We start from the raw sequence: 20,000 nt of genomic DNA on the forward strand, positions 1-20,000 counted from the left end.
CAGTTCATGGGTCTTTTCAAAGTGCCTTTGAGAAACTGGTTGTAGCCAGTAACAATGGGTGTTAACGAAGTGTGCATTCATATGTGCATGTGCGCCTCTTCCTTTGATAATGGCGTCCTTAGCCAAGTCTATGGGGGAGACTTTCAGAGACGTCTGTGGGAGAAAGGCAAGATGCTGGGGATAGCTCTTCGAAAGTTTATTTGTTTCTGTGCTAATATTCGAGTGGGAATGGTAAGTGTACCTTACTTTAGCCAAAGGGATGGCTTGTTACACATTGTAAAAATGTTTAATCTTTGACTTTGTCTTTAAACTTATGTATGCTAACGAGTGTGTTTCTGGTGTCTTTGAAACAGACGATTCTGGCAAAGGAACTATGTCTTCTGGCAAGGGGGGACCGAGAGTCCTAGGGGGACAGAGAGTCCCATATGGAAGAGATTGGTGTGACTAATTACTGATTAAGACTTTTACATATTGGGGTTTAACTAATTTAATTAGTCTGTGAGACTTGGATTATTATCTTTCCATTGTTAAATAAATGTTGTATTTTTTATATAACTTTGACTCTCATTTTGATTACCTGTCAGAATGGAGAGAGAGGAGTTGCCGAGAGAGGAGAGAGAGAGAGAGAGAGAGGGAGGTTGTCTAGAGAGAGAGAGCGGTCGCTTGGAGAGAGAGAGAGAGAGAGAGAGAGAGAGAGAGAGAGAGAGAGGGGCTGTGTGTATCAGTTTGCCTGACGCTCAGGGTTCCACGTTTACAAAATAAATAACGAGATTCTTATCTCGTTAACAGTGGTGGCGAGCAGTATAATAGGTTTTTTTATGCCTAGGTACGCTAATGAAGAGACAGGTGACCAGTTAAACATAGAGGGGTTATGATCATGTCACAGTTTTGTTGGCTTAGCGATGGTTTTCGAACGAAAAAGCCTTTAGTGAGATTAAATGCCATTTTCAGAGTGTCTGGTTGTGGAAATATGTTAGATTTCAGTTGCTAAGTGAAAGGGGTGGAGAAATATCCGTCCGGTAACTGCGGTAAAGGGAGGGGAAGGATTTTTACTAGAGTCAGCATTTTGCCCAGAGCGAGATGCCTCAAGGAGCGGGGAACAGTCAGTTAGTACTGAGATGTTTGTGAGTGTGATTCCCGAGACAATCCGCGTGTGTTACTAGCGTGTCTTGCGCAAATTCCGAGTTTTTTTTGTTCTCATTATGAAGTGGTGAGTGTTAAAGAACATTTTGTGATCTTGGGGAGGGTCATTTGAAATAATTCAGTGTAATGGGACTGGTTTAAAATACCACATTTCTTTCCCCCATAGTAGCAGAAAGTGAAGTGTTTTCTTTATTGGTGCGTGTTTAGAATAGACGCATTCGTCTTTGTTTAACATATAAGTGTGTATAAAATGTTTTTCATGCATGCGAAACTGTGCTTGGGTTGCATTTTTTTGGCTTGGAGACAGAGCTGCCACTCATTTTTATGGGCTCAGCAAATTTCTGCTAACTGGCGCAGAGAGGTGTTGCAAGGGGAGTATTGGCTTGCCTCGGGGGTATTGCAAGGGAGGGTACTACTACTGGTGTATACCTCGGACTGAGGTGGTGGTCTATTGCTCAGTGGGGGTGAAACTCTTTTTTTTTCTCTCTCTCTCTCTCTCTCTCTCAGTGGAGGGTGAAACTTCTTTTTCTCAGTGGGGGTGAACTACCACTTTTTTTTTCTCCTTGTTGGGGTATCGGGAGACGAATTTGCCCTTGAAAATGAATTCCAATGCCAAGACATCAGCTGATTGATTAGTTGATGAAGTGAGATACCCTTAGGGTTTTTTTTTTTTACAAAAAGAGATTTTCTTTCTCTTGGATGGAGAGAAAAGGAAATGAAAAGAGATTTTCTTTCTCTTGGATGAAGAGAAAAGTAAATGAAATGCATGGGATGTGTGTATGTTTTCCTTATGCTTTGGAAGACACAAATATAATAGGGACACAGAGAATATTATTTTTTTTATTGTGTTGGAGGGATTACTTTAAAATGCCATGAGTGGTGTTGATTGGTGTCGAGTGGTGTTGATTTTGGGTGTGGCATTGGTGGTGTATACTGTGTGGGTTTGGCAATACTAGTGTATGCTAGGGGAATTACACCCTTACTTGAGATCTTTGCAAGAGAATTATTACTATGGAGAATTATTATTATTATTAATAATTGTTATTGTTACCTGAGATATGTCACGGGAGGGTTGCTTAAGTAGAATTATCATTGCTTGAGACATTTTACGAGAAGTTTAAGATATTTCATGGGAGATTATTTTATAATTATTAAAGATAATTATATCATGGAGAATTATTACAATGAATTATGGGAGAAATCTTGTGGTTAATTATTTTGAGTTTTTGTAACTTTGGAGAATATTTCAGTCATTCATGAGTTTTGAGTTTTGCTGAATCTTGATGAGTCTGGCTGAATCTTGGTGAATTGTGTTGAATCTTGCTGAACTTTTGGTGAATTTTGTGCTGAACTTTTGGAGAATGGACTAGCATTAACATTGGTAATGTTTTTTGTACTAATACTAGTGATTTTTATGATAGCAATTTTTTGTGGTACTGCTGATAGTGATATTTCTGATACTGTTTTTTTTTATTTACTAATACGTGGGTGCTGTAATGCTATCAAGGGTGGTGAAATCTTTTTTGAATTTGGGAGGAACTAACAACGCATTATTTTTGTTTTTCTTTTTTATGAGTTCAGCAGATAATTGCTTGACATACGTGAGTCACGGGAGATAGTTGATAATGCCGTTGATTTTTCCTTTCTCCTTTTTTTTGAAGTTAGCCATCGCTGACACAAGTTTCTTTATCATGGGTGAATTTGAGTTTATTTTTTCTCTCCAGTTTGTGTGAATATTTTTTAGTATCTCAGTTCGGGACTTAGAGTCATTGTCCGGGAACGTGTTTGTGTTTTCAGCTATTTGATGCTGCAGAGAAATATATGGGAGAATTTTTGCATTTTTTTTGAATGCATACGTAATGGCACTACATTTTTTTTTCTGGATATTTGTGTTCCAGAAATTGTGAGTTTTCTTGCACAATACGTTTGTTGTATTTGTGACAATTTTGCCAGAGATAGGAGACTTGGCTAAGTTTTCTAATGGCTTATGTTGTAGTGCATATGGAGAAGTCTTGGCTTAGACACTGTGAATTTGGAATTCTGTTATAATGAGTTGTGGCACATTGGTGATTTTTTCTAGAATTTTCTAGACAGATTTTATTTGCCGAGTTTTTGCCCTTTTTCAGCAGTTATGCTAAGGAGAGAGTTTATAGGTTTTGACTATAACATTGAGTTATTCTCTGGAGAATTGGAGGTATATTATTTTGTTGTTATAATTTAAGATATAATATATTGGAGATATATTTTGGCCATTTGATATTTGCCTATGGTGGTGAGAGCTATGTTTAGTTCAATTATTTTGCAGCCATCTTTGTTGCAAATGGAGACACATTTTTGGAGATTATGGGGCAATATTTGTGAGTGTGTGAGTTAGTTGCTTTGAGTGCACATTTTTTTGGAGATGGGATTTCATTTTTTATATTCCTTTTTGGAGAATTATTTTTTGGAGCCTTGTTTTATTCCACATGGAGTTATTGGTGAAATAAAGGTAAATATTTTCTTATTTGCCGAAACAGAGGTGAATATTTTTTATTCCTGGAGTGGTGGTTTTTTATTAACATGTGGCTATCGGAGAAATAAGAGGATCTATGGTGTGTGTGGTTACTAATTACATGGAGGAAATATTTTTATCACCGGAGTGATTTTATTATTAATATGGTGTCTCATATTTATGTATGGAGGTGGAATTAATCTTTGGCGGGTGACCTTTTTTGTGGTTATGGGAGTTTTTCCCGAGCCAAGAGAAGATTTCTGTGGTTCTTTCTTTTTGGTTTCGTGACTATTTGGAGGCGAGTGGCATTACTGCATCGTGGTCCTATGGAGATATTATTTTTGGAGGCATATAATTACTGCATTACGAGTCCTATGGAGATGTGCATTTTTTATGTTCACAAGTGTGTTATTTTTGGAGGCATATAATTGCTGCATTACGAGTTTATCGTAGTTTTTTTTTAACCCGAATAGGTGATAATATTTTTTTTATATAATTGGGCAGTGACATGTGAGAGCTACGTTTTTGAACACATTAGTCATATTTTGGAGTTAATTTTGTGAAATGCGCTTACTTCGTGTCAGTTAGACGTTTTTCTTGAGAATCATGAGTTTCCGAACTTGCGTGTCTGACTAGACATTTTTTGTGCTGCTGTTTGAGCACACGTCCGCAGGTGGATTTTTTTGCTGAAACCGCTGCAATGAGTCTGCTGTGTGCTGATTCCTTTCCTCTAGTGGTGATTGCTCAGAGTTTTTGCAATATCTGGAAATGTTGATAATATCATTTTACGAAAGCGCATGTGTAAGAGTTTGCTTTCTGGCCGTGTCGGTCGATGACAGTTGCGATGTAAAAAATTCTGTAACTGTGGCATTTCTTGGGGAAAAACGCGGAGATTATGTATGTTATGCATATGTCTATTATGCATATGTTATGTGTTTTGTGATGGGGGAAGTTTACTTGGGATTATCTTTTTTTATTTTTTTTCTTCCTTTTCCTACGAGAGATGTAATTGGGGATTGAGTTTTAAATAGCATTTCTTTTTGGATGGGAGATGTAATTTATCGGGGTTTTAATTTACATGAATGGAAGTTTAACATCAAGTCTCATTGTAATTAATTATATGAGCAGTCAAGGGGTTTTTGCTGTTAAAAGTTGGAGATTTTTACTGATTTTGTGAGTTGCTGTAATATCAGAGCTTGAGAGAACATTTTTGGGTCTGGGCTTGTTACGTGAGCTTTTTTTTTCCTTGGGCTCATTATCTTTTTTCTTTTTTTTGCTTGCGAGAACATTTGAGTTTGAAATGTGAGTGCAGAAGTCCGTGGAGTTACTGTGAGTTCTGAGTTGTGTGTGCTGATGTATGAGTTTGGAGAATTGAGTTAGAGAACTTGATATTTTTTTTCTTTGCGAGTTGTGATAATGACTTATGATTTGGTAGTCATATTAAATGGAGTTAACTGGGAGACGTTCAGTTGGTATTTCTGACTTTTTGAGGTCATTGTTTGAAAGAAGTAGTATGTCCGGGGTTAATTCTATTTTGATTGACCGATGACTTGACTGACATACTAACACACCAAAAAGTCGTTCCCTGACGCTAGCAAGACGTCCACCAGCCGTGCAGAGGTTGCTGTCGTTTATCCAGGGTGATTAAGAGAGTTTCTACGAGTCTACAGAGTTCTACAGCGGTTTTTCGTCTACAGAAGCCGTTAGAAGTCTTCTGGCAAGGAGGGAGGCCGTTCGCCTTCCTACAGCGTACTACAGAATGCTGGAAGTTGCAGACAGAGAGGGATATTCAAGAATCCAAAACGAGAGAAAATTCTAGTGTTATTTGAGATGAAGCGTGATAAGACTTTACTTTATAATGCCAGAGACGTGCAGTTTTTATTATTTATGTTTTGAGCCGGGCAATGTTTTCTTATATGTATGAGCTCTTTTGTGTGACCATTTGCTAGGCAGGTGCTAGCAATTTTGGTGGCTGAGCTCTGTGAGTCCTAGGGTTGTAATTAATAATATATTTAATATGTTCGTTGTGACCTTTTTGGAATGCGGAGAACAGAGCCGAAGCAACGACCTGATAAAGCTGATAAATGATTTCTGTGACGATGTCATTTTTGCGTGAAAAGGCCCGAAAAAAGTGGAGAGGGTTGAACATTCCTGTTGTCCAAATGATGAAATTGGAGCAACCAGCCCAATGTGGCAACTCAGACCCTTTAACTTCTTTCACCCTTAGTGTCTATACGGTCATCTCGTCACTGGTACGTTAATGAGAGCATCAGCTACGAAATTGGAAAGATACGTTCTCTTTTACATGACTAAATCAGACGTAACGGGCCACCTTGAAAGGGCAGCAAGAAAATATTATGAAAGATTTGTACGTTAACGTGAATAAGCGTACCAGTTGTTGCTGTGTTCGCTGGATCATCGCTTTTTCTTCTTCTTCTTCTACTTTTTATTCCGTTGTTTATCATTAAAATTCCCTTAAAGCTCTTCATTGGCATCTTGTATACTTCAGCTGTCAATTCTTGCTGTCACGAATATAGTTAATTTCGTTTCAAAATATTTATATGAATCATTTACTTGCATTTTTGTCTATTCATTTCTTCAATTTTTCATTTAATTTTTTTTATATAAATACCGATGTCTTCATTCTGTATTTGTTGTTGCTTTGTGTTGCTTCTTTCAAATGTTCACCATAATACTCTTTGGAAACTTTAATTTCCAGTCAGTGGTCCCTGAGGGCTTGTTCTAAATGAATAGGGTCACCTTCTGAATATAATAATAATAATAATAATAATAATAATAATAATAATAATAATAATAATAATAATAATAATAATAATTGGAAAAAAAGAATTTCTATCACGAGAGTTTATACAATGTTCTAAGGGGCCACAATAATAAAAATGTTATAATAATAATAAATGTTACGTGTATAATTTACAATAATAAATGTTACGTGTATAATTTACAAATACTTTATAAAATCTTTCGAGCCCTTCCCTGGGTTCAACATCAGTCCATAATAATAATAATAATTGTAATAATAATAATAATAATAATAATCATGATTATTGTCATTATTATATTTTGGACTGAAGATGAACCCAAAGATGGGTTCGATAGCTTTTATAAATTGTTTATAGATTATACACGTACTTTTAACATTTCTATTATTGTAGGCCCCTTAGAATAATAATAATAATAATAATAATAATAATAATAATAATAATAATAATAATAATAATAATAATAATAATAATAATAATAATAATAATAATAATAATAATAATAATAATAATAATAATAATAAAAATAATAATAATCTAAGAGGCAAGAAAACAAGGGAGGAATACAAAGTACAAGAGAGGGGACTAAACAACACAATAGATGTAAAACAGAGGCTTAAGGCCAAAGCACATAAGATTCAACGGTACATGGACAGGAATAAGGGATACCAACAGAACAAACTGTTCGGAACTAACCAGAAAAGACTATACAGCCAACTGAGAGTGGAAGACAACCACCAAGAAATTCCTGAAGCCGAACCAAGTAAGAGACTCTGGGAGAACATATGGAGCAATCCGGTATCACACAACAAACATGCAACATGGTTCCAGGAAGTCAAGGAAGAAGAAACAGGGAGAATAAAACAAAGATTCACTGAGATCACGACAGACACATCAGACACCAACTAAAGAAAATGCCAAACTGGAAAGCCCCAGGTCCCGATGAAGTCCATGGATACTGGCTCAAAAACTTCAAGGCCCTACACCCACGAATAGCAGAACAACTCCACCATTGTATCTCAAATCACCATGCACCCAAATGGATGACCACAGGAAGGACATCCTTAGTACAAAAAGACAAGAGTAAGGGAAATATAGCCAGTAACTACAGGCCTATCACCTGCCTACCAATAATGTGGAAGTTACTAACAGGTATCATCAGTGAAAGAATATACAACTACCTAGAGGAGACAAACACCATCCCCCACCAACAGAAAGGCTGCAGAAGGAAGTGTAGGGGCACAAAAGACCAGCTCCTGATAGACAAAATGGTAATGATGAACAGTAGGAGAAGGAAAACCAACCTAAGCATGGCATGGATAGACTATAAGAAAGCCTTCGACATGATACCACACACATGGCTAATAGAATGCCTGAAAATATATGGGGCAGAGGAAAATACCATCAGCTTCCTCAAAAATACAATGCACAACTGGAATACAATACTTACAAGCTCTGGAATAAGACTAGCAGAGGTTAATATCAGGAGAGGGATCTTCTAGGGAGACTCACTGTCCCCACTACTCTTCGTAGTAGCCATGATTCCCATGACAAAAGTACTACAAAAGGTGGATGCCGGGTACCAACTCAAGAAAAGAGGCAACAGAATTAACCATCTGATATTCATGGACGACATCAAGTTGTATGGTAAGAGCATCAAGGAAATAGATACCCTAATCCAGACTGTAAGGATTGTATCTGGGGACATCAGGATGGAGTTTGGAATAGAAAAATGTGCCTTAGTCAACATACAAAAGGGCAAAGTAACAAGAACTGAAGGGATAAAGCTACCAGATGGGAGCAACATCAAACACATAGATGAGACTGGATACAAATACCTGGGAATAATGGAAGGAGGGGATATAAAACACCAAGAGATGAAGGACACGATCAGGAAAGAATATATGCAGAGACTCAAGGCGATACTCAAGTCAAAACTCAACGGCGGAAATATGATAAAAGCCATAAACACATGGGCAGTGCCAGTAATCAGATACAGCGCAGGAATAGTGGAATGGACGAAGGCAGAACTCCGAACCATAGATCAGAAAACCAGAAAACATATGACAATACACAAAGCACTACACCCAAGAGCGAATACGGACAGACTATACATAACACGAAAGGAAGGAGGGAGAGGACTACTTAGTATAGAGGACTGCGTCAACATCGAGAACAGAGCACTGGGGCAATATCTGAAAACCAGTGAAGACGAGTGGCTAAAGAGTGCATGGGAAGAAGGACTTATAAAAGTAGACGAAGACCCAGAAATATACAGAGACAGAAGAATGACAAACAGAACAGAGGAATGGCACAACAAACCAATGCACGGACAATACATGAGACAGACTAAAGAACTAGCCAGCGATGACACGTGGCAATGGCTACAGAGGGGAGAGCTAAAGAAGGAAACTGAAGGAATGATAACAGTGGCACAAGATCAGGCCCTAAGAACCAGATATGTTCAAAGAACGATAGACGGAAATAACATCTCTCCCATATGTAAGAAGTGCAATACGAAAAATGAAACCATAAACCACATAGCAAGCGAATGTCCGGCACTTGCACAGAACCAGTACAAAAAGAGGCATGATTCAGTAGCAAAAGCCCTCCACTGGAGCTTGTGCAAGAAACTCCAGCTACCTTGCAGTAATAAGTGGTACGAGCACCAACCTGAAGGAGTGATAGAAAACGATCAAGCAAAGATCCTCTGGGACTATGGTATCAGAACAGATAGGGTGATGCGTGCAAATAGACCAGACGTGACGTTGATTGACAAAATCAAGAAGAAAGTATCACTCATTGATGTCGCAATACCATGGGACACCAGAGTTGAAGAGAAAGAGAGGGAAAAAAGGGATAAGTATCAAGATCTGAAAATAGAAATAAGAAGAATATGGGATATGCCAGTGGAAATCGTACCCATAATCATAGGAGCACTAGGCACGATCCCAAGATCCCTGAAAAGGAATCTAGAAAAACTAGAAGCTGAAGTAGCTCCAGGACTCATGCAGAAGAGTGTGATCCTAGAAACGGCGCACATAGTAAGAAAAGTGATGGACTCCTAAGGAGGCAGGATGCAACCCGGAACCCCACACTATAAATACCACCCAGTTGAATTGGAGGACTGTGATAGAGCAAAAAAAATAAAAAATAAAGAATAATAATTATATTGATGATATATAGTGACGTTCCATCAATTCGACGTTAAAAATATACTAGATTAAATCATTTCTACAGTAATCAGCAAACCAGGGTACTTCCGTGTAAATTCATCAATCTCTTGTCAAAAATATTTAGGATTATCGAATAACTACTGTAATTATCATTCCGTGGATAACCGTCAATTTAATGTTAAAGGTATAAAGAATAATGGAATAGTTGCCATAATTGCCAGCAAACGGGAATACTTTCCGGTTTGTTGATAATTGTAGCAATTATTTGATATTCCGTATATTTTGAACATGAAATTAATGATTGCACACGAAGAGTATCCCGGTTTATTGATAATCACATCAATTATCTGTTAATGAATGTCTTTTTACTGTAATACAACAGTATAATATGAAGATAAAAGGCCCATAAAACACTATTTTAACGTTGCAACCATATATTTCGAGCACTTCCTTCTGTGCTCCTGATCACTGGTAAAATATGGACATAGGCTGTCTTACAAGAGTATATATATAAAAACATATGCAGGTGTGGCAGTAAGTCTCTGTTGGTGACCCAGGGTAGGTGGAAATTAGACTATTCCCTTGTGATTTTTGACCTCATTAACCCCCGTCTAGCGACTCGTCCGGTGGTCGGATGTTCTTGGAAACCTGCTTGAGGAGCGGCCTGAGGATTAGTTCGTCGATAATCCTTAACTATGAGTAAACTATCGTTTTTCATCACACAGGCCAAAATTTGCATTACGGTTAACGTCGAAAACCGGAGCCGAACAGATCGCCCCTGTGTTATTTTGATCACCGACCCGACCTAACACCCTGTGACCCGATTAAAACAATCCCCGTTCATTAAAAGCGATTGGCCTCGTTTGGATATTGGTTGATTAGGTCATAATTCTCGATGGACGAGTGCGGAGCCCATTAACTTAATACTCAGTCCTGCTTTTTCACGTGTGGAAATTTCCGCCTTTAATTGATGTCTGGTGCTTGTTTTTTTATAAGGGTTTGTTTGTTTTTTTGTATGGTGTTTTTTCGTTGCATGGAACCAGTGATTATTCAGCAAAGGGGCCAACGGCTTTACGTGACTTCCGAACCACATCGAGAGTGAACTTCTGTCGCCAGAAATACACAATCTCTCACCCCTCAGTGGAATGCCAGAGAATCGAACTCGCAGCCACCGTGGTGACAGGGAAACACCATACCAGCCACGCCACTGAGGCGCTTTTTTTTTTTTTATAAGGGCGGTCTTTGCCCAGTGTGCTGTGACACTCTACAGTATTGGGGAATAATAGAAATACAAAAATAAGAAAAAAAAATTGAAATATTAAAATAATAATAATAACAAAAACAGAAGTAATAAAAATAAAAATAAAAACAATGAGATATAAACAAAAATATAGTTCCTTTTAATTTAGTTGATTACTGCATATTTTCTTTTATTTTTACTTTTTAATTCACATCATTTATTTGATGGAATTTGTTTTAGCGTCTTAAATAATGCAGGGGAACCATGATCTTTCTTTTAATAAGTGAAATGTGCATTTTAATCCACTAACACATATTATTATTATCATTATTCAGTAGATGAAACCTATTTATATGGAACAAAGCCACAGTGACCATTGTCCTGAAATTGAAGCTTCCAAAGAATATGGCGCTCATTAGGAATAAAGTAAAAAAAAAAATGTTCTTTTGAAATACGGTTTTATTAAAATACACTAAAAAATGAAAAATAAATTTTCTGAGACACACCAAGATTTTCTTACAGTCAATCATGTCTACAATAATAAAAGCGTGGGCGCCAACGTGGAAGGAAATACTATAAGAAAAGAAATATATATATATATATATATATATATATATATATATATATATATGTATAGATGATACATATATAACACACATATAATATATATATATATATATATATATATATATATATATATATATATATATATATATATACTATTATATATATATATATATATATATACTATATATATATATATATATATATATAATATTATATAAATATAATATTGTTATTTCTTGTAACACTTCCTTCCACGTTTGGCGCCCACACTTTTATTTTTGTAGACATGATTGACTGTAAGAAAATCCTGGTGTGTCTCAAATAATTTATTTTTCACCTTTTAGTCCATTTTAATAAAGCCGTGTTTAAAAAAATTTGTCTATACCTTTTTATTTCATACTTTATTTTTCACAAATTGCAACCGATTTATGACTGTAACTAACGAAATTGACATCCTGTCGAGCCAAAGAAGGATTGAAAAATCCATAGAGTTATTTTTCGAGTCAAAGAAGTTGTTTAAAGTCCGAAGAGTTTCATACAATTCCTGAGATACTGGGAGAGGTCATTGTAGCGTCACTAGAGGTCACTGCTTACCTACTGGTCATGTAAGGTTGCATTGTCACCGGGACTGAGTAACCATGCAAAATTTCAAGTCAATCGGACGAAGGGATCAGGTCGAAAATTGAGTTACCATATTTGACAAAGACAAACTAACAGTGTGATAACATTTGATTGGTAAGTAAAGCATAATGGAGCTTTCTTTACCTAAAACTTTATGGTGGATGGTTCAATGTCTGTTGCCGTCGTGTAGGCAGTTTCCAGCGTTTTATTTTTGCACATAAGTAGCTGTTTCAGTAATGCATCGCATCTTCACTTGAACTTTAGAACTTCCAATTGCCCGACATCTTCCGGGAGGCTGTTCCTCGGCTGTTTCATACAAGTCCTCTGGAATAAGGTCATTTGAGTGAAAATGAGACTTTAGGGGCAAATGTAGTGGAATGGAGTCATTTTAGGTCAGGGCGGTCGAATTGAAAATGAAAATGAGGAGATAAAGAAAAAAAGTGATACAATGCAAACAATAATTCCAGGGAAGACAGCCGACGAGGAACTAATTGTTTTATGGAAAATGTAATGTATCGTTGTAATTTGGAGCAAGATGTATATATATATATATATATATATATATATATATATATATATATATATATATATATATATATATATATATATATATATATACACATTACATATGTACATATAGTATATATAAATTATATACGTAAATACATACATACATATACACGCAGACACATATACGAGTATATATATATATATATATATATATATATATATATATATATAGATGGATAGATAGAGAGATAGATGAGAGAGAGAGAGAGAGAGAGAGAGAGAGAGAGAGAGAGAGAGAGAGAGAGAGGGGTGTGGGGGGTGGTTGCTTTACCTAATATTACTGGATATCAATCCTATTTCTGAATTTATTGGTTTAAGGATCTGTTCATTTAGCCACTTAATCTCCACATCTTTTCTGTAATGTCCAAATAGTGCCCTTTGAATCTTCCTTTAAATAAGATTGTATCAGATATAGTATTAGCGGATCTTTAAAGAGCTGAATCCTATTTCATCGGGATGAAGCAGATCCTGTTTGGTATTATAATGCTGATGATCAAACATGGCTGGTGAAATCATCTGGCTTTGTGTGTGTGTGTGTGCGTGCGTGCGTGTGTGTGTGTTTTTTTTTATAAATCCCCTGACGAATGCCACGGGGAAGGATGAAACAATTTACACAACTTTTTATTATAAATTCATTGCACTATTTTTAGCTGATTTTTTTTTAAATGATTTTTTGAAGACAAATCAATATGATAAAAAAATATTAAAAGTTTCGTATGTGAATTGAAATGTGATTTTAAATTTTTTATGTTATATATAAATAACATTAAAATTTCAAAGCTACAAAACATATTTTGCGACCAGTGGATGATGTAGTAATCTTTCATTTTGGGATGGAATTGAGCACTTAGGATTCTCATACATACATACATATACACACACACACACACACACACACACACATATATATATATATATATATATAATATATATATATATATATATATATATATATATATATAGTATATATATGAGCAGGTTCTCACATACGGTGCACATCGATATTTATTTATGTAAGCGCACACACATACATTGCTGTTTTTGTTGTTGTCGAAATAATAATTAGCTAAGCGAATTTTCGCTACTGATAATGATTTATTAAAAGAAAATAATGCTCTATTATTCACATCCATAGGGGCAGGCACGTGATCAGGTGGGCCGCCCCTTCCCCCACCCCCTTAAATCCGGCAGTGTTTGAAACACATTAACAGTGAACATATTTTTACTGGGAGCTAATTTTCGAAAACTGAGAATCTGTCAGTACGGGGATATGTAGCCGCTGCTAAACTGCTGCCGTCACTGGTAAATCTTGACGGGGTTAAGGAATTACGATAGTTACCTAATGAATTTGACCAGTAATGTGGGTAAAGAAAGACATATGATGCATTCCATATGCAATTATGTATGTATGAGTATATACACATAATTATTATATACACAGACACAGACACACGCACACACACACATATATATATATATATATATAGTATAGAAAAGAGAGAGAGAGAGAGAGGGAGAAGACGAGAGAGAGAGAGGAGAGAGAGAGAGAGAGAGAGGAGAGAAGCCGAGCTAGTTTCCTAATTAACATAAACAGTATAGAGGGAAAAGGAAGGCATAATAATGCATTCTATATGCTAGTCTATAAACATTTATATATATATATATATATATATATATATATATATATGTATATATATATCTATATATCATATATGTGTATATATATATATATATATATATATATATATATATGCTTAAAAAATCATAGTAGGTGCACGTGACTTCATAATATTAGCAAATACCACAGGAAAATGACGGGCAGAAGTTCAGTACCAAGAGCTTTCACGTGTTGTTTGTTTATGCATCGTCGTGAATAACAACACGTGAAAGCCCTTGGTACTGAACTTCTGCCTCTCTCTCTCTATATATATATTACATATATATATATATATATATATATATATATGTGTGTGTGTGTGTGTGTGTGTGTGTGTGTGTGTGTGTGTGTGTGTGTGTGTATTTATGTGTGACTGTATCTATTCGATTTAAGTAATTTTTTTTCTTTGCTTGTAACACTGAAAATATTTAGTTTGTTGTAACGAGAGTCGTGCCAGAAGTGCTACTAAGTCTAGTGCTTCTACAGTTATCTTGAGTATTTTGAAAATGTTCGGTGTTTCGTTTTATTTTTGTTTATTATTTTCTACATTTTTTAAGTCAAGTTAACCTTACTTTGTAAACCAAGAGGTTTCCAGATTTGCAGTACCTTTGTACCAGATCACCTTCCTGAACACATTTTTCTTTTTATCCATTTTTTTTCCTCCCTGGACCTTGGGCAGGATATAATACCTTAATACTCCGGACAGGTTCTGTGTTTTGCCTAATAAATTTCCTTCTTACCCTCGTAAATCATCAGGTAATGGTTCCTCCTGCCTCAAAAGCTTCGCGTTCAGAGAAGACTTGCTAAAAATAACGCATTTTGGTGTTCATTATTGAGACAAAGGAATGAGTCGTGGTCTCCAAGCGTAATTATCTGCTTGTTCATTTCATCTAGTTGTTCATTCTCTCACCTGACGTTCTTACCTGAGTACCGCGGCAATATAACAGCCTTCATTAACAATTGGCAGTCATTTAGAACCTTTGTTCTTTGTATCAGACGTTTTCATATTATATTGATCTCTGACATATATTTATGCAGTCTTCATTATAATCTTCACGTTAGGGAAAATTCTTCATTCTATTTTTGTCATCATTCATAACAAAATACAACTTCATGACATGAAACTTTCGACTGTTAACACTTTCAACGTTAGCACAGCAAAATATGATTCAATAATTAACACTTGTAAGTGTAAAATAGTCATTTTGAACATCTTTCGAAATCACATTTGTTGTCGTGGATATAACAGCCTAGAACAAAACTTCTACAATTAATTTGCATAGACTAGATATACATTGGCCGAGTTTCATGCATAAATCTGTTCTTGGATGAGTACGTCCAAACATGTAAATATATGAGATAATAAAGGCTCTAACAAAAGCAATCATATGTGAAATATATAAATTCTTTTATAAAGAGCACGCGTCTGAAACTGCTAATATTCCCGAAATAAGGGAAATTTTTAGATGCCTGAATGAAAGTTGTTGCTAGCAAAGAAATATAAACAAGGTTCAGAACAAGATTGTCTATGTAACAAAAAAGTGAAAAAAAAAAGCTTTTATACCAACACGAAAACTGTTTAAAAAAAAAAAAGAATAAAGTAAGGCACTTTCTATATTCCACATCATATAGATCTTAATTATAGAATGTTCACTCTTTTGTATATATAAACACTTTTATACATACAGACACGCATATAATTATTGACTTACGATAATAGAAATTTTTTTTATTAATAACCGCCGAATTGTTTCAGTAAACACCATTCATTTCACTCTCAGGTTTTTAGCTAAAACTATGCATATTAGACTCTTTTGAATATTTGCAACAGGGATGAAGCACTATACTTTCAGGTAACGGAGAGGTTTATTAATAATTCACTGGAAACAGGTGGAAATGTTTATAATTTTTATATCATAAAATTTCTGTCTTTCGTATGGAATTGTCGTGATTAAACAGAATACTAGGTATTCTGAAATCTGATGGAATATTCATGTAAAACATTTTAAAAGTTAAGCTTCGATATGTCGTGTAATTTATCATACACAAGCGCACACAAGCGGATTTTTTCCCTCAACGTTAAGCCGCTTCCTCTGACAGGGAAGGGAAGGCTTATGAGGTTATAATAGTATAACGACCACTGACACATTCGCCTTTTAACTACAGGTTCACAGATACATATATAAATACATACATTCATACATAGTACATACACACACACACACACATATAAATATATATATGAATATACGTATTAAAAGAGTAGCCTTAGTAATTACATGTTAGAGACAACGAGAGGTTTGGAACGAGTTTGTCATTGCTCGAGATGCTACCTGTCTGTACTTAGTTTGGTCGGCGGCCACCAGGGCGGCAGCACCTTGCAGGCGGGAAGCCTCATGGTGCTCTCCAAATGAATAGTGGTTATTGGTTCTTGTGATTATTTCACGTTCGTTTTCTTCGTACCGATACGTTGTACACCTTATAAATTACGGAAATATGTCCAGGAATTCTTAGAGAGAGTGTGTGAAAATATTTGATTGGTAAGTAAAACATAATGGAGCTTTGTCTATACAAACTTTACGTTGGTTGGTTCAATGTCTCTGTTGCAATGCCTTATAGCCTAGGCTATGTTTTCCTCGTGTTATTTTTGCACATAAACATAAGTAGCTGTTTCAGTTATGAATTCAGAATATCGTTATGCATATATACCACATTTAAGGTGCATAAAGATTTGCTCGTTATTACAAAAAGTAAGGAAAGATCTTGCTCGCTATCAACAAGGCTTCCTGGTAAGAAGTCTTTAATGTAGGTTACTGGTTGTGTCAAGTCTCGGCTTTTAAATACGTTACTACCGCGATGCCTAAGGCCACCTTTTGTGTTTTGTCATGTAGTGAGCAGTCTTTGCGGTACGTAGGTCTGTAGGATACTATCTGTACCATCGGTTTTTCGATTTTAGCAGTGTAAAGGAAGCGTTAGAGTTGGTTTGATAAATTGCACTTTATTAAATGTTTCTCAAAGAGATTCCGAACCGTCACACTTGATGAGGGTATTTCAGGCCAACGTAAACAAACCATTCAAAATACGGTGACCAGATTTCTCTGAGGGTAGCCTTGGACCTCGATGGATTTCGAAGGGTGGGCGAAAGTCCTTCGAAGGTAAAAACGGTTGTTAAAAATTGACCGAAAGACGCGCTTTCCTGTAGAGCAAAGACCAAATTTATTAGTGTACATTGTATAGTTTTTCTGCGTTATGGACGCACTGAAACCTTACGTTGTGTTTACTCAGGAATCGCAGGTGAAAGTGGAATTTACCAGAAGTGTTTTGTGAGTAATTTATTAATACTCAGTGAGTCTGAAGATTGAACATGTCACTGTTTTTAATGTTCATTAAAGGAAAAACAGCTTGTCAGTGATTAACTAACTACTAGCAATTATGTTTAAAAATAAGAAGAAATTTGCACAACCGACGAATGTCAGAAATATAAATGCTCAACAAGTGGATTGTAGTCGTTAATTTCATAATCATGACACACTAATTCTGAGATAAGTGGCTAGCTCTCAGGCCATCAGGATTTAAAAAAAAATTAAGATATAAAACTTGTCACATGAATCACTGAAATTACATTTGACAACCAGCAATTTATCGACTTTTGAGTTGCTGTTTATCTGGTCTCTCCATGTTATTCAGAGAAAAGATCTTTCAGTGGGGAGCATTTGTCTCTGGAAGACATAATACAAATTCTGCCATTAGTGCTTTCACATTAACGGATGGAACATAATGGTTGATAAAGTGCTGGAAGATTTCCATCCATCGTTTTGTACTGGAAATTCTGCTGTAACCCATTCATTAACTTTTTCTGCAACACTGCACCGGTAGGCGTCCGACTCGGAGGAAGACGTCATGATGGGCAGCAAAAACGTCTTGGAATCAGAATAGGATATTTCCTGACATTCCGGGGACGCCGGGACGGGTGATGAGCAAGTAGGGACTGTACATCTGGTCACTGTATTTAAAACAACATCTGTTATTCGATTCAAACAAAACACAGTTGTTTCGTACATGTCTAACAAATCCTGGTTTGACTCGCTTTCATCAAACAATACTTGTGTCTCATAGTTGATAATGGCATGAAAATGAAGTTCGGTAGCTTAGGCTAGGCCTATGCTCTCAAAGTACTCATTTGGCAATATGCTATATCGTTTAAATCTTATTCTAATTACAATTTAATTTCAAATATATAAAAATAATTAATCTATGGTGATGTTTTCGAATCGTCATGCCAAAGGAAAAATTACTCTTTAAGAATGGTATAACAACAAGCACTAGAATCTTGGCCAAACAAACGCTTTGGTAGTCCTGATTTAGCAATGCTGCAATGTGAAATATTTAGTAATACAAAATGTTTGTCGACATTTCCACTGAGTCAGAACTTCCTTTCTTAACAATATTCACGCACTCATGCTTTCCATAATGGAATTCAAGCGTTCTTCTGTTCAATAAAGAGAGGAGAGAGAGAGAGAGAGAGAGAGAGAGAGAGAGAGAGAGAGAGAGAGAGAGACAAAAAACGAAAAAAAAAAACGTGTTTTCCCTCAGACATCGGCAGTGAAACAAGAAAAATAGGCCTATGTAATAGTATTTTCTGAGTAGCAAATTTCTACAAATTTTTATTTAGAGCCTAAAACGCACGACTGTACAAGATCATGCATTAAACAACCATTGTCATTTACGTGTGTGCGTGGGTATGCATGTACATACGTGTGTCTAGTGATATATGTATGTATGTCTATACTCTGTTTTTTTCCCATCTGTCCATCCGCCTGTGGTGTTTGCGTATAGTAACACTGCGTCCCGGGCTTTATATAGTTACGCTATGTGTAAGTTTTAGGTAAATAAAAGGATATCTTGGTGTACATTTGCAACTGACAAGTGTTTTAATAATTTACTGTATGCGAATTACACCGTTAATATTCGAAATAGGATATTGTTATTATTATTGAATGTAAGCTGAATTTACATTCAGCTTACTATCTAAAGCCTGGGACGCAGTGTTACCATACGCAAACACCACAGGCTGGTGGACAGATGGAAAAAACCGAGTATAGTGATACGGCAGATTTGGTGTATACGTATACTTGCTGAATGTTACCACTGACATTCACCAAGTCAGAATTAATGTTTAACGCAGTCAGAATATATTTGAAGAGTTTTATGAACAGATTTACCGTTTAGTCAAGCGTTGAAACAACCTAACTAATAAAACGTGGCAAACTTGTTTGTAGGTAATTTTTTTTTGTCGTATTTTAAGTGTCAAGTCCTGTTCGTTACTTCATTTCTTGCATGGAAATTGCTGATGATTTTTTTTTTGTATTTATAGCGGGCAGAAAATAATAATAATAATAATAATAATAATAATAATAATAATAATAATAATAATAATATAATAATAATAATAACATCATGAAAACTACTATAAGGAAAATATTATTTGCATAAAATAGTTTCACTCGTGGAAACATTTTGGGGTTTTAAACATCTGTGAAATAACATGCGAATCAGTAAAATTATATATATATATATATATATATATATATATATATATATATATATGGGAAAATAAAAGAAAGGTGTACCAAGCGTTTTTGCGTTATTTCAACACAATTTCTGGGTAGTGTTGAAATACCACGAAACCGCTAAGTACTCTTTTCTCTTATCCTTCGGTCTTAGCTTCACATATTGCCATACACTATCATTT

The 20,000-nt window shown here is 35.6% G+C and overlaps 1 protein-coding gene and 1 long non-coding RNA gene across 5 annotated transcripts in view; one reads left to right on the forward strand and one right to left on the reverse strand.

Moving 5' to 3' along the window:
* Positions 1-20,000, reverse strand: part of LOC135225170 (FMRFamide receptor-like) — a 355,663-nt gene that overhangs the window by 42,347 nt on the left and 293,316 nt on the right. The gene's annotated exons all lie outside the window — the stretch shown is intronic.
* LOC135225171 (uncharacterized) overlaps positions 16,646-20,000 on the forward strand; it is a 302,389-nt gene continuing 299,034 nt past the window's right edge. Inside the window, exon 1 of the long non-coding RNA XR_010316923.1 lies at positions 16,646-16,788. This is a non-coding gene — a long non-coding RNA (uncharacterized LOC135225171). The remainder of the gene's footprint in view (positions 16,789-20,000) is intronic.

The sequence above is a fragment of the Macrobrachium nipponense genome, chromosome 13, assembly GCF_015104395.2.
Source record: "Macrobrachium nipponense isolate FS-2020 chromosome 13, ASM1510439v2, whole genome shotgun sequence".
In the NCBI taxonomy this organism is placed as follows: Eukaryota; Metazoa; Arthropoda; class Malacostraca; order Decapoda; family Palaemonidae; genus Macrobrachium; species Macrobrachium nipponense.